Source organism: Bombina bombina, chromosome 8, assembly GCF_027579735.1.
Source record: "Bombina bombina isolate aBomBom1 chromosome 8, aBomBom1.pri, whole genome shotgun sequence".
Lineage (NCBI taxonomy): Eukaryota > Metazoa > Chordata > Amphibia > Anura > Bombinatoridae > Bombina > Bombina bombina.
Genome location: NC_069506.1, coordinates 115,402,845 through 115,420,481, shown reverse-complemented (window position 1 = coordinate 115,420,481; position 17,637 = coordinate 115,402,845).

Genomic DNA, 17,637 nt, shown 5'->3' with positions numbered 1-17,637 from the left:
TTAATTAGGGACATGTAACGGTCTCAGATGGACAGTGGGACAGAGCTCAGTACCAGGGACTGTCCCTCTCAAATAGAGACAGTTGGAAGGTCTGGTGCTGGTATTTGTTTGTTTTTTAAAGAGAAATGTGTAATGTTTTGACAACCATTTCATGTTTACCTAAAAACAATATGAGTTCTATTTTTCTACAAACTTTTGTATCATACTGTTCTATTAAAAATTGCAATAAAAGTTGATGTTTTTACACTTCTACTGCTGGCATTTGTCCTTGAAGAATTTTATGTTATGTTTCTAGTCAGTAAAATAATTGTCGCTAACAACAATTGATGTTTACAATCGTTTGCCTCAGTCTAAAAAAATATGTATTTTGAGATATTATTATATTTGAAACATAACCATATATGATGCATACAATCTGGGTTATGATATTGATATTTAAAATGTACATTAATACACATATCATAAAATTTTGATATTCGTTTAGGAGTTAGGCAATCTGTGTAATCTGTGACTCTCTTAATACAGGTTAAACAGAAGTTATTATCTATACTATTAACCCGTAAACTGCCACCTCCCCACATCGCAAAGTAATAAACTAACATCGAAACCCCCTAACCTAACACCCCCTAACTTAACCTAAATGGAGTACTCTGTACCCTGCCGTATCCAGTCTCTGTCAGTACTCTACCGTAGCCAGTCTCTGTCAGTACTCTGCTGTATCCAGTCTCTGTCAGGGTTCTGCTGTATCCAGTCTCTGTCAGAGCTCTGCCGTTTCCAGTTTTTGTCAGTACTCTGCCATATCCAGTCTTCAACAAGTCTCTTCTGTACCTAATCTTTGTGAAGTCTCCACCATATCCAGTCTCCGCTGTTTCCAGTCTCTACCTTATCCAGTCTCTGCCAAGTCCATGTGGTTCCAGTACCCAGCCAGTGCTCATTTTGTTACAGTGGCCCCGGTTTCCTGTATAGTGTTCTGGCAGTCCCGGTTTCCTGCATAGTGTACCAGTATTCTGCACAGTGTGCCAATGTCACCAATACCGTGGCAAACACAGACTAACCTTCCAGCAGGTGGATAAACTATATCAGTCAACATCTGCAGTCTGGAAAAACAAATTGGAATGTGAATCAAGCTATATGTACTGTAATTGAATGGACCAAAAAATGGATTTATGTATTGTATAAATACAATTTAAGGGACAATATACTGCACAAATGTCATGCTCTGTGACATTAGAATATGTCATCTATTTCATTACTAATACTAGATTACTAAGTTTACATTTCAAAAAATATTCAGCACAGGTAAAGTCCTACTTGGGTGGGTACAGAACATTTCAGATCCTGACAAGGACATGAATGTTAAGCCAGTCATGATGGGTTGTTACACATAGCCACTAATTCAGGGGCAGAACTACCATTGACGCAGCATGGACAGTGGCACCATTGCCAAAGTGCTGGAGGGGCCCATAACAGCTAATGTATACATAGGAGTGTGCCCATATGCTCATTATCTGGGTATAGATACTTATCATTATTATACTGCACAGAAAACTCCTCAGCGTATAGATGCTGACATCATTATACAATACAACTCACTATTAGTGTATAGATATTTTGTCATTATACAGCACAGCATGTTCATGAGTATACATATTTAAACAGCAGTGTACTCATCAGTGTATAGTGTATAGAAAATCAGATCATTATACAGCACAGTGTGCTCACTGGCAGTGTATAAATAGTCTGTATCATTATAAAATGAAGCATTATTTATGTATATATATATATATATATATATATATATATATATATATATATATATATATAATAAAGAGAGGGAAAATAGGGGAAAAAAAGGGAAATTCAGGAAGGCGCAACACTCTGAATGAAGAATCCTAGATAGGGAGTATTTAGATCAGTGTGTTTTGAATGACCTATTACTCTAGTGATATACACCTAGTGGAAAAATGCAAAGGGAATATCAAATATAGATATAATATAATATAGAAGGAGAGGCAATTTAAATGTTTACTATGAATTATTCTGATAAGCTGTTTGTTGATTATTGGATATCTAAAAGTATCAAAAAATAGTGTATACAATATACACACAATAACTCAAAAAAAATACAATTAGTACTGGTAAACAAATAGCATAAATGATTGAATGTCTGTTGGATGATATGTGACAAATTATGTACATACAGACCTATAACAAAAAACAACCACCTAAAAATGCCTAAATATTCAAAAGTTGGCAAAATTTTTACAAAAATACCTACGATTGATATTGTAAATTATAATAGCCTGAATATGTAGTAAATTATGATAATAATAGTAATATAGAAACATAGTATTGACTGTCAGACTGTATTTCAACAGTAAAAGTCCTGTGAAAGTTCAAAGTTTTAATCCAATAAAGCAAGTGAACTTCTATAACTGTAGATGAATGTAAAAGATCCAAAATGGTTAAACAAGATATATCAATGAATCCACGTTTCACAACGAACCCGTTGGGAGTATACTTACACTCCGTTACCTCAATCTCATGAGGTAAGTGCCACGCAGTGTATAGGTAGTTCTTCCCCTCGGTGTCTGTGGTAAAGTGGAGCGGTGTCCTTTTTTGATCCAGAGATCTCTTTAATACTCTCTCCCGAATAGTATTCAGTCATGTAAGAGAAAGGACATACAATAGTTGTATGGGAATATCACACTCTTTATTGGTTAACAATTGTGCGCTTACATCAAGTAACCTCAATAATATGAGGTAATTAAAAACATAGATAAAATATTTTTTTGGCCTTGAGCTTCCTTATACAAATGTTGTTAAAATCCGGTAAAATCTATAATCTATAAGCTGAAATAAAGGAACCTGATGCGTTTCGAAGAGATATAAAACTTTTTTGCTCTTCTTCCTCAGAGGTATTTACCGAATGTAACAAAAGCTGCGTATAAATACACTGAAAAGCCGGAGCGGCGGCACGCCCCCTTTCGTTATTAAGTGCAGCGATTGGTCACATACCAGATAATGTATGCTATTGGTTCAAAAACCAGTAGTGATAGTGTCATGTGGTACTTCATTTATGTTATTGGGTATACACAGTTTCTATGGAAACATCGAAAACTGCGAGTGAAAACTCGTCATACAGCGATCAAAAAGTTAAAGCTTTTTTTATAAAATGTGTTTAGTATCATCATGTATCAATAAAATGACTGAGGCTTATTTGAAAATAGTATCTATATTGAATTAAAGGTATGAAAAAGGTGATCCTAGATGGATATGTATTTGCGATGTACTAGTTTAGTGCGATTGTGCCTATAAAGAAAAAATTCCTTGACTACAGGGAGAAAGCGATAAAAGAGAAATAATTAATCTCTCCTAAATGATGTTTAAATACTTAAAATATTCATAGTAGAATTATTCCTTGTTTCTAGATAAAATCCTTAGCTGTGTGATTTGTATATAGATATGAAATATTCCTTTTGGATAATAGTGAATGAAATAGATAAGTTGAATGTAAATCGAACTTATAAAAAACATGCAATATAAAAAGGGGTTAGCTAAATAAATAGATCTGGAAGATATCAGGGGAAGAGTCAAATTTGTGATTAATTAAAAAGGAAAAAACATAGATACTAAAACAAGTATTATCATAAAAAAAAAAGGAAAAAAAAAATATTTCCATGATAGTATAAGGGATAAACAATTGATTATATATAAACGATTAAAAAATGTTTTTTATTAAATTGATTCTAGGAAACTGATGGGCTATACTAGTTGATTTACAGCTAGAGGTTATCCTTAAATATGGGAATGGTAGTGATATCATGGAATATATCCTAGAATTTGAGGTAGATGTAAAATGAGATTTAATAATAAAAGCAAATGTGAAATTTTAAAATTAGGTTAAAAGTGAATTTTGTCAGATATAAAAATTTGACAATAAGAGTCTAAATATAATTTTATGAGCAATAAAGTTATTAATGGCAAAATAATTATTATTGCTATTATTGGAACTGAAATGATAAATAGCTATACTTGAATTGTTTAAAAACTACATCTATATAAATATAATACTTAGTATTCTGTTACAAAATACATACATAGAATATTAGAAATACAAAATATGACTGTGATTTAAAATTAACAAGACTTCAATTAAATTGGGGTCACCAGGAGTAATGGTATAAAAATTAGATGGTCTATATTGTTGCGTTTGTTGTTTGCTGACAAGAGCTAGCTGTATGTTACATCTAGTTTAGTTGTCTAGATGTTCAGCTGGGTAACAAATCGATTAAATTTATTAGATTACATAAAATTGAGTTGAATTTCAATTTAGGATTGGATTGGAAATCTTAAGGCTGTCTACTATTAAGAATAAAAATCGTTGAGAACGAATTGATTTATATATACATAAATGAATTATACTAAGTGAGATAGGCAGCAAGGTCAATATCTTTATTCAATTCCCTTGGGAACTAGTGTTTGGAAGGTATAGATCCAGAATGTTTCCCTCCTCCGAATATCAAGTTCCCTATCTCCTCCTCTTTTCTTTTCTGGTATATATTCTAAAATGTTAGAATATATAAAGATATTGACCTTGCTGCCTATCTCACTTAGTATAATTCATTTATGTATATATAAATCAATTCATTCTCAACGATTTTTATTCTTAATAGTAGACAGCCTTAAGATTTCCAATCCAATCCTAAATTGAATTTCAACTCAATTTTATGTAATCTAATAAATTTAATCGATTTGTTACCCAGCTGAACATCTAGACAACTAAACTAGATGTAACATACAGCTAGCTCTTGTCAGCAAACAACAAACGCAACAATATAGACCATCTAATTTTTATACCATTACTCCTGGTGACCCCAATTTAATTGAAGTCTTGTTAATTTTAAATCACAGTCATATTTTGTATTTCTAATATTCTATGTATGTATTTTGTAACAGAATACTAAGTATTATATTTATATAGATGTAGTTTTTAAACAATTCAAGTATAGCTATTTATCATTTCAGTTCCAATAATAGCAATAATAATTATTTTGCCATTAATAACTTTATTGCTCATAAAATTATATTTAGACTCTTATTGTCAAATTTTTATATCTGACAAAATTCACTTTTAACCTAATTTTAAAATTTCACATTTGCTTTTATTATTAAATCTCATTTTACATCTACCTCAAATTCTAGGATATATTCCATGATATCACTACCATTCCCATATTTAAGGATAACCTCTAGCTGTAAATCAACTAGTATAGCCCATCAGTTTCCTAGAATCAATTTAATAAAAAACATTTTTTAATCGTTTATATATAATCAATTGTTTATCCCTTATACTATCATGGAAATATTTTTTTTTCCTTTTTTTTATGATAATACTTGTTGTATTATCTATGTTTTTTCCTTTTTAATTAATCACAAATTTGACTCTTCCCCTGATATCTTCCAGATCTATTTATTTAGCTAACCCCTTTTTATATTGCATGTTTTTTATAAGTTTGATTTACATTCAACTTATCTATTTCATTCACTATTATCCAAAAGGAATATTTCATATCTATATACAAATCACACAGCTAAGGACTTTATCTAGAAACAAGGAATAATTCTACTATGAATACTTTAAGTATTTAAACATCATTTAGGAGAGATTAATTATTTCTCTTTTATCGCTTTCTCCCTGTAGTCAAGGAATTTTTTCTTTATAGGCACAATCGCACTAAACTAGTACATCGCAAATACATATCCATCTAGGATCACCTTTTTCATACCTTTAATTCAATATAGATACTATTTTCAAATAAGCCTCAGTCATTTTATTGATACACGATGATACTAAACACATTTTATAAAAAAAGCTTTAACTTTTTGATCGCTGTATGACGAGTTTTCACTCACAGTTTTCGCTGTTTCCATAGAAACTGTGTATACCCAATAACATAAATGAAGTACCACATGACACTATCACTACTGGTTTTTGAACCAATAGCATACATTATCTGGTATGTGACCAATCGCTGCACTTAATAACGAAAGGGGGCGTGCCGCCGCTCCGGCTTTTCAGTGTATTTATACGCAGCTTTTGTTACATTCGGTAAATACCTCTAAGGAAGAAGAGCAAAAAAGTTTTATATCTCTTCGAAACGCGTCAGGTTCCTTTATTTCAGCTTATAGATTATAGATTTTACCGGATTTTAACAACATTTGTATAAGGAAGCTCAAGGCCAAAAAAATATTTTATCTATGTTTTTAATTACGTCATATTATTGAGGTTACTTGATGTAAGCGCACAATTGTTAACCAATAAAGAGTGTGATATTCCCATACAATGTTGCACTATTGTATGTCCTTTCTCTTACATGACTGAATACTATTCGGGAGAGAGTATTAAAGAGATCTCTGGATCGAAAAAGGACACCGCTCCACTTTACCACAGACACCGAGGGGAAGAACTACCTATACACTGCGCGGCACTTACCTCATGAGATTGAGGTAATGGAGTGTAAGTATACTCCCAACGGGTTCGTTGTGGAACGTGGATTCATTGATATATCTTGTTTAACCATTTTGGATCTTTTACATTCATCTACAGTTATAGAAGTTCACTTGCTTTATTGAATTAAAACTTTGAACTTTCACAGGACTTTTACTGTTGAAATACAGTCTGACAGTCAATACTACGTTTCTATATTACTATTATTATCACAATTTACTACATATTCAGGCTATTATAATTTACAATATCAATCGTAGGTATTTTTGTAAAATTTTTGCCAACTTTTGAATATTTAGGCATTTTTAGGTGGTTGTTTTTTGTTATAGGTCTGTATGTACATAATTTGTCACATATCATTCAACAGACATTCAATCATTTATGCTATTTGTTTACCAGTACTAATTGTATTTTTTTTTAGTTATTGTGTGTATATTGTATACACTATTTTTTGATACTTTTAGATATCCAATAATCAACAAACAGCTTATCAGAATAATTCATAGTAAACATTTAAATTGCCTCTCCTTCTATATTATATTATATCTATATTTGATATTCCCTTTGCATTTTTCCACTAGGTGTATATCACTAGAGTAATAGGTCATTCAAAACACACTGATCTAAATACTCCCTATCTAGGATTCTTCATTCAGAGTGTTGCGCCTTCCTGAATTTCCCTTTTTTCCCCTATTTTCCCTCTCTTTATTACATATTTTTTCTACCAAGTTAACTGTTCCTGGGGGCACAGTTTTTCTCTGGGTAGATATTCACAGGCAGCAAATTTACCACTCTAATCTCTCTAGAATATATTTATAGGGTGTCTTTCCAGCGCCATTCCTACACCCATCTTTCTATCCATATATATATATATACACACACACACAAAATCATTATGCAGAAAAGCATTTATATTATTACTTTTGTTCATTACTGAGTTACCTTGGGGGGCTCAAAAATGTTTGTACCAGGGTCCTCTGTGAGTAGGTCTGCTACTGCACCAATAAACATCTGTATACATATTAGGAGCTGTGGATTTAACACAGAGTAAACTAGGATCAGTATTGTTTGCTTTAGAGGACCATTAAAGGGCTGTTAGAGCATTTCATTTTATAGCTAGCGACACTGTATTGCTATTTATTTAACGGCTGCAGAGAACAGAGATCCAATCAGTAGCACTAGTCGTACGACCCAGCTGTGCAATACAGTAAAATTGCATAATCATCAGATGCTTAATAAAAAAAGGAATGCAATAGCACTTACTCTGAGTTTCAAATGGAAACAGGCATCAGCCAATCACATACAGTACATATATGCTGTGAAATCTTGCACATGCTCCCTAGGAGCTGCTGCATCATAAAGTGTGCATATAAAAAAACTGTACACAAATTGATAGTAAGAGTAAATTGGATAGTGTTTTTATTTGCATGTTCTGTCTGATTCATGAAATTAAATTTTAACGTTAGTGTCCCTTTAATGTGTCTTTGGTGCTTCTTCCCCTTGCCTTATAAAGAACATGTCACTTATTTGTTGGCAAGAAGAATATTTATGTCTTTTAGCACCCTGGGATTACCAGTATATATATATATATATATATATATTTTTTATTTTTTATTTTTTTTTCTTGAAATAGATTATTGTTGCTTAAACAATAAAGTGATTTAAGATTAAATCATATATGATATTCACATAGCTGCATTTTGACCCCCCCCTCGCCTTATAAGTGAGAAACCTGTTTTGACATAATCCTACCTTATTTATTGTACTATAAATTCTGAAGGTAGTGTTCCCTTAAATGTGTTAACGTGACTCTTAAATAAATTATAAGCACGACTATACTGCAGCGTTTGCAAAGACTGGCACTGTCCCTGAATATTTTCACAAGGAATGGATTAATAAAAAAATATTATAATATGCCTACAGAATAAAAATGTTTATTATGCTCAGAACAAAGAGAAACAAAAACAAGATATTCAGGTCACTACAAATGTAACAAGCCACAAATACAAATAAGGCTATAACAGAAAACTACAAAGAGGAAAGCTAACAAATGTGTGGGAGTTGGGCATGGGTGGCATTAGAAACACAAAACAGGCCCTACAGACAAGCACATAAATCATTACCTAATACTGGGCAGGGGCAGAATGGCTTTTAATGCAACAGTGGCATTTCCTGCCAAGTTGTCTGTATCTCCATATAGGACCACTAAGGAATGGTCTTGGAAACTTGATGATAGGTTCCCAGTTAGTACTTTCTCAGAGCCAGAAGAGTTTTATTCATACTCTAAAGGTTGACTCTGTGGGGCCGATTTATCAATGTCTGTCTGAGGCTGCGGACCAGTTTGGAGCAGCGGTCTAAAGACCACTGCTTCATAACTGCTGTTTCCGGCGTGGAAACAGGTGCGTCAGGGGCCATTCGGCCAATGATTAATCGGCTCCTGTGACTGCTCATATATATTACATTGGTCCTACACATAAAGTTTTATTTGTTGCAGCCAAAATAAAAATCTTTGAAACAGCTTCGGCTTATGAAGAAATTTCATGGTAAGATTGACCTGCCTTCCGGAATCATAATTTCCATATGCAAATGTTTATATATGAATGCCTGATGTGCTGATTATCAATACTTGAATTTCTCTTATTTTTGTTCTGCCAGGAACTATTTCATTTACCCCATAGATTTCAGAAATGCCGTTGCCAAAAGCTACTTTCAAAGAAATATTTCATAATATGCAAATCTAAAGCTTAAAAAAAGTACTGCCTTAAAAACATGTTGCTTATTGGTGGCACAAGGATATTTTTGCACAATTTAACTTCTATATGTATATAGGTATTTACAATAATAAGTACATTGTCTTGTAAGTGAAAAACATTAGAATGTGAATATGTACAGTAAATATACACTAAAAGACATAAATACATATGTATACATACATACAAAATATAAAAAAAACTATCAGCGCCCCATCCAGAGGTACATAGAGAATAACAAAAGAATATGTGGCTAATGGATTAGCCCAGAGTATTGTCAATCAGTGACCGGAGTTGCTGCTGCTCTTAAGGTACCGTACGGGATGATGGTTAAAACTGTATGATATAAAGGCAAAATAGAAGGGCGCAAACTCCTCTAAATGTAATTCATAAAAACAACAAGGATTTATTAAAATGCAATGGAACACTCACACTTTCGTACACTTATATACATTTATATATATATATATATATATATATATATATATATATATATTCATACATATTCATATTTAGACGTGTATGTATGTATCTCTATGTTAAAGTCCTTTGCCTGCCTTTGTTTTTTCTAACACCTCATATCTTTGAGCCCTTATAACTTTTTAACGCAATTTTAAAAAAAATAATGTTTATCAGACTGTGCTATTATGAGTGTAACTGTACTTTTAAATGTATTTTTGATGGTTTTTGTGCCACTTTTTGTCTTGCATAACAGTTATCCAGAGCTCTAAAGTTCTGGTAACCTGACGCACATTAAATTAGATTGCGCTCAAGCGAACATGTTCATTTTCAACTTATAATACGCACACTATTTATGAAATACACAAAGAGCTACGAAATACCCCTTATAGGTTACGCACTCCACTTGTAATCTAGTACCTGATAGGGCTGATTGACAAGCCCTGCCCTAGCTCAATTGGTTGTGTGAGAACAGGGGTCTGGTCTTCAAAAACAATTGCTTGTGCAATATTAAATGCGGGTAGCAGATGCTGCATGAGGTTCCAGAGAGTAAACCTCTGGCATTAAATAAATGGCGGCCTGTGACTTGACAGCTCTTTCCTTTGGTGAACAGAATCAAATTTAAATGTGTTCTAAAATGAGGGAAAGAAATGTATAAACCTATAGAAATTTGATCTGCAGTTGATTTACAAATCTCATTTATGTAAAGCAAAAATGAAAATATTTATATTTAAGAAGTATGCTAAAGCTATTGTATACATACAATAATTTTGTTAAATCTCTGTGGGAAAATCTCTATTCTAATTTTAAATCCAATAAATATCTAAAATGACCTTATAAGATATACTGTGATCATATCTATTTTAGATACTTCCAATCAGGGCTATAATTTTATAAAACAAACCAATCTAAAAATCATTCCCTACTGATGCAGTCTTTAGCATATGTTCTGATTTCAGAAAAGAGTGCTACATACCTCCACCATTTGTGGCTGCAAATTAGGGGCTCAGGAGGTTGATGGGGGCTGGTTGCCATTTTGTGGAAGGAGCCATATTGTGAAGGGTGGGATTGTGGTTGTGTCTGGGGCAGTCAGTGGATGTGTCTAGTTATTTTTTGGTCATGTCCAGGTGCTTAGTAGGTGGGGCTAAAGTAAATTCTGTAAATAGGGACATGTAACTGTCTCAGATGGACAGCGGGACAGAGCTCAGAACCAGGGACTGTCCCTCTCAAATAGAGTCAGTTGGTAGGGCTGGTGCTAGTATTTGTTTGTTTTTTTAAATAGAAATGTTTAATGTTTTGACAACCATTTCATGTTTACCTAAAAACAATATGACCTATATTTTTATACAAACTTTTGTATCATACTATTTTATTGCAATACATGTTGATGTTTTTACACTTCTACTGCTGGCATTTGTCCTTGAATTTTATGTTATGTTTCTAGTCAGTAAAATAATTGACGCTAACAACAAATGATGTGTACAATTGTTTGCCCCAGTCTAAAAAATTTGGTATTTTGAGATATATCACCGTATATGATGCATACAATCTGGATTGTGATATTGATATTTAAAATGTACATTAATACAGGTAGCCCTCAATTTACGCTGGGATTAGGTTCCAGGAGGAATGGTTGTAAATCGAAACCGTTGTAAATTGAAAGCCAGTTTATAATGTAAGTCAATGGAAAGTGAGGGAGTTAGGTTCCAGGCCCCTCTCAAAATTGTCATAAGTAACACCTAATACATTATTTTTAAAGCTTTAAAATGAAGACTTTAAATGCTAAACAGCATTATAAACCTAATAATATAGATTGTATCATCATCAAATTAGGTTTAATGAACAAAAACATTTGCTAACAGCACCTATTTAAATAATCACATAGGTTCCAGGCCCCTCTCAAAATTGTCATAAGTAACACCTAATACATTATTTTTAAAGCTTTGAAATGAAGACTTTAAATGCTAAACAGCATTATAAACCTAATAATATAGATTGCATCATCATCAAACTAAGTTGAATGAACAAAAACGTTTTTTTACTTGCATTTTTCTGCAATCAGTTCTCTGCATTGTTAGCATGTTAGATAATATTGGGTCTGCACCTATTCTATGCATTTCAATCTGCAGTGATTAATAAGCAGTTAGGCACCCTCACCTCAAGCTGCTGGACAGTAAGATAATAGGGAAGTGCCTGCTAAATTTTGCTCAATAGATCTGGTCTGATCTGTGTACACAGATCAATTTAAGGCTGTTAAGTTGCATAACTTTGCTGCAAAACAAGCGGGCAGCTCCACCTACTGGCTATTTTAATTAGTGCATTGCTTTCCAAAGCTTATCAATAGCAGTCACATGACTGAAAAAAAAGGTTGTTATTCTGAAACGGCGCAAATTGAACCGGCGTAAACCGAGGGCCACCTGTACATAAGCAAATTAGATTAAATAAGTAAATTGGAAAATTACTTAAAATGATATGCTCTATCTGAATCATGAAAGAAAATGTTTGATTTCCATATCCAAGAGGTGAGCAATGATAAATGAAGGTCACTGTGATCATGGGTGGACAGGTTCTCTAGTTGAGCTATTAAATTGTCAGAAGCTGAACGCCATAGAAGGCGTACTCTTGGATTATGTCTGTATTGTGGTACCAAAGGACATTTACTGAAGGACTGTCCTATACAGCCAGTAAAAGCCATGGCTTAACTTTTCATAGAGGGACAGAGTTAAGCCAGAATCCCATGTCTTCCCTCAATTCTAAACTTTTTGTTCCTGTAACTATCACTTTTGGTAACACCAAGTTTCGAGCTCAAGCCCTCATTGACTCTGGAGCTGCTGGAGTTTTCATTGATTCAAACTTTGCTGACTCTCTCAGGATTCCTCCTCAAGCCAAGAAACAGTTAATTAAGGTAACCACTGTTAGTGGACAGCCTCTAGGTTCTGGTATCATACAAAATTCGACCATTCCTCTTCTTTTGTCTGTGGGCATACTCCATTCTGAAATTATCCGTTTTGACGTCATCACTTCTCCCCACATACCGTTGATTCTGGGTTTACCTTGGATGCAGCTTCATGATCCAGTCTTCTCATGGTCTAAAGAAGAACTTATTTCCTGGGGAACTACCTGTTTCAAACATTGCCTTCAAAATCCAAAGTACTGTCATAGCTATGGTGGAAGTTCCTGATTCATTGCCTAATTACTATCATGCCTTTAGTGATGTGTTTTCGAAAAAGGAGCCTGAGACGTTACCTCCACACCGGATATTTGACTGTCCTATCGAATTGTTTTCAGGGGCTCCTCTACCTAAGGGAAGGACCTATCCCCTCTCTCGTCAAGAAAATGTCTCTCTTGAAAATGCCAGAGGATTTATTCATCCTTCCTCATCACCTGTGTGTGCAGGTTTTTTCTTCATTGGGAAAAAAGATGGAGGTCTCCGTCCCTGTATCGATTATCGGGCCTTGAATCAGATTACTGTCAAAAACAGCTATCCTTGGCCGCTCATTCCTGAGTTATTTGATCGTCTTCAAGGTGCTTCTATTTTTTCCAAGTTAGATCTCCGTGGGGCCTACAATTTGGTCAGAATCCGTAAAGGAGATGAATAGAAGACGGCATTTAACACTAGATTTGGTCACTACAAGTATCTAGTAATGCCATTCGGATTGTGCAATGCACCAGCAGTATTTCAGCACTTTGTAAACGAAATCTTTAGAGATTATCTAAATCAATTTGTTATCATTTTTTTCTCGATGACATTCTGATCTATTCCTAAACATTACAGGAACATGTATGTCATGTAAGACTGGTTCTTCAGAGGTTATGAGAGAATTCCCTGTTCGCTAAATTGGAGAAATGCTCTTTTCATCATAGTTCCATTCCCTTTTTGGGTTATATCATTTCAGAATCAGGTTTTGAGATGGATCCTGCTAAACATTCGGCTATCAAGGACTGGCCCACACCAACTACTCTCAAATCCCTGCAGAGGTTCTTGGCTTTGCCAATTACTATAGAAAGTTTATTAAGAACTTTGCTGACATCACGTCTCCGCTCACTTCTCTTACTAAGAAAGGGCAAAATTGTAAGAACTGGTCCACTTCGGCAGTACAGGCTTTTGAAACCCTAAAATCAGCATTTTCTTCTGCACCTCTTCTCAGTCATCCAATTCCTGATCTCCAGTTTATTTTGGAGGTTGAAGCTTCTTCTATAGCAGCTGGAGCTGTTCTCTCCCAACGTGATCCGACTACCAGCAAGATACATCCTGTGGCGTTCTTTTCGAAAAAATTCAATCCTGCCGAGTTAAATTATGATGTGGGCAATAGGGAGCTTTTGGCTATAAAATTAGCTTTGGATGAATGGAGGCATTGGTTAGAGGGTACCAGTCAACCTTTTTTCATTCTGACAGATCGTAAGAATATTTTATACCTCCATACAGCTACTCGTCTCAATCCTCGTCAGGCTTGGTGGGCCTTGTTCTTCTCCAGGTTTAATTTTGTACTTTCCTATGTTCCTGGTTCAAAAAATTCCAAGGCTGATGCTTTATCTAGGCAGTTCCAATCTTCTGAGCCTTCTCCTTTGGATTCTGAACCTATACTACGTCCAGTCAAAGTTTTGGCTCAAGTATCCTCTTTTCCAGTACAGGCTATACATGTTGCTCAAGTCCGGGTACCATCTTCTTGCAAACTACCTTCTGGTATCCTGTATGTACCCAAAGGATTACGTCTTAAGCTTCTACGTTGGGCTCACAACAACATTTCAGCAGGTCATCCTGGAGTAACCAATACTTTGTGGAAACTGAAGCAGCATGTTTGGTGGTCCACTATGAGGAGGGATGTTAAGGATTATATTGCTGCTTGTAGTTCTTGTGCTTTGAACAAACAATCTTCTCATCAACCGTTTGGTCTATTACACCCTCTTCCTATTCCTCATTATCCTTGGTCTCACTTATCCATGGACTTCGTTACAGATCTTCACGTTTCTGCTGGAAATACGACCATTTGGGTAGTGGTGGATCGGTTCTTCAACTCTGCTCACTTCATACCTCTTCCAGGCTTGTCTTCAGCTCAAAGACTTTCTGAACTCTTTGTTCTACATATATCTCGTTTACATGGTTTTCCCACTGACATAGTCTCAGATCGCGGAGTTCAATTTGTTTCCAAGTTTTGGAGGTCTTTTTGTAAGCATTGCGGAATCAACATATCTCTTTCTACTGCACATCATCCTCAATCCAACGGACAGACTGAGCGTGTAAATCAAGCCTTGGAATCTTTTCTTAGACATTATGTAGACCATCACCACTCCAACTGGTCTCAGTTATTGCCTTTGGCGGAATTAGCTCACAACTCATGCTATAACACCTCATTACAGAACTCTCCCTTTAAGGCAACTTATGGTTTTGAAGCTAGAACCTTTCCTATGATTACCAGCTCTACTGAAGTCCCTGGAGCAGATCGTATTGTGAAAAATCTCAGTAACCACTGGCAACTCATTCGTCAAAATCTACTTTCTGCTTCTTTAAGACACAAGAGATATGCTGATCGCAGATGGTATAAGGCTCTTTTACTTCGTACTGGAGACAGAGTATTTTTATCCACCAGATTCATACATCTAAAACAACCTTGTACTAAGTTGGGTCCTAAGTACATTGGACCTTTTCGAATTGTTTCCAAAGTTTGTTCTTCAGCATACCGCCTGGCTTTACCCAAGACTCTCAAGATCCATCCAGTGTTTCATGTCTCCTTACTCAAGCCAGTCATCTACAACCGGTACTCTATCAAGAGTAAACCACCTCCTCCACTTTCCATAGAGGGAACTTCTGAGTTTGAAGTCAGACAGATTTTGGATTCCAAGCTACGGGGCAATTGGCTGTACTACCTGGTCCTTTGGAAGGGTTATCCTATCTCTGAACGATCTTGGGAACCAGCCTCTCATGTTCATGCTCCAGCTCTTGTCAAGTCTTTTCACAAGAAATACCCTGCCAGGCCCGGTCAGGTCCCCCGGAGGGGTTCTTGAGGAGGGGGCACTGTCACACGGCCGCTAGGAAGCTCCAGCGGTCCTCTCTGTTTGCTTGATTGGCAGGTAGTGTGTGCAGAAGAATGCGCTAGCAATACAAAAGGATTATAGGCCTACAGATAAAGGTGATTATCTCCTAAAATACACCTTAGAGAAACTGTTGGGGGAATTATTTAGGTTGTAAGGAGTCCCTAAAGACACTCAAACAATACTAAAAAGAATCTGTGGCGCTGGATGTACAGCTAAAATAATCACTAATGGCTATGTGAGTAATGATCCCAATTGTATGTATATAGAGATAGGATGGCTAAAAAAATTTAATTTTAATGATCACAATATATATGTATACAAAATAATTAAAATAGACTTTATAAAAAATGTGATAGAAATAGAAAATAAATAAATAACCCAGCTCACTAGCAAAGATGCATAAAACAAGAGAGCATAAAAAAATAACAAAGCATAAAAAACAAAGGTAAAATACAAGAGACCATGCAATTGAATGGCCCTTTAAAATATGCAATCAACTTGCCATAAAAGCAAGTGTACAAAATGACATAGTGTAGTAAACTTGATATAAGGAGCTGTTAAATGCTTCAAAAGTCAAATAGTTAGTGCTTCAAAGTTCAAATAGTTGGTTTTAAAAAAGTCAATTTAAAGTAGTATTTCCCCAGCAATGCTCATCATTCACCGGAGGGTGTCTAGCAGCTCTCTTGGTGCCGGTCTCGGTTGCCGTATTCCTCTCACAGCCCGGTTGTGGTTTAAATTAATCTGTGTTTGCAGACACTTCTGCCAGTTTCCGCCCGGGTGTCTTTGCACAGCAGTGAATCCTATTTGCAAGCAATATTGCCTGATGGCGTTTTTGGCAGCGTCTGGATTAAGCAGCGTGTAGTTTCAAATAACTACGGATCCTCACAAGGGAAGAAAAAAGGAGCAACGCGTTTACAAGCCTTTGTCAAGCTGATTGGCAGGTAGTCTGAGCCGCCCCTTCTTGATGATGTCACTACCAGGCTTTTTATTCTGGGCTTCCTGTTTCTTCAGTGCCCGTTTGCTTGTTACTCTTTGTGGCTCCTGTGAGGACTTCACTGTGGAAACTCTCTAACTGCTGATTTTCTGTTGCCAAACTCTGCAAAGACTGTCTATGCTGGGTTAACCCTCAAACTTCCTGATAACCTGTTGCCAAATACTGCAAGTTCTGTTTATTCTGTGAAACTCTCAAACTGCATGTTAACCTGTTGCCAAACTCTGCAAATACTGTTTATTCAGTATAAACCTTCTAACTGCTTGATATCCTGTTGCCAAACTCTGCAAGTACTGTTTATTCAGTGTAAACTCTCAAACTGCATGATAACCTGTTGCCAATCTCTGCAAGTACTTAACCTTCCAACTACCTAATATCTTGTTGTCTAACTCTGCAAGTACTGATTATTCAGTATTAACCCTCAAACTGCCTGATAACCTGTTACCAAACTCTGCAAGGACTGACTACACAGTGTTAACCCTCAAACTACCTGATATCCTGTTGTCTAACTCTGCAAGTACTGACTATTCAGTATTAACCCTCAAACTGCCTGATAACCTGTTGCCAAACTCTGCAAGGACTGACTACACAGTGTTAACCCTCAAACTGCCTGATAACAAGTTACCTACTCCTGCATTATTAACTGTTTCTTGTTTTATCCTTCCTCTGTTTGAGTATAAGTGGACTATCCCTGCTCTCCTGATTCTGTGGAAGACATTTCCTGAAACCAGTTCCTTACTCAGAAGTCTATTTGGCTGATATCTTGTATTACTTTGGACTCAGGCTAACTCTGCTCCATATCGTGAGTACATTGTTTTTTAGAGGTTGTCGTGGGTTCACGTCCTGGATTAAACTCAGAGTGCAAGGGTGTTGTTTAAGTTTGCCCTAGCATT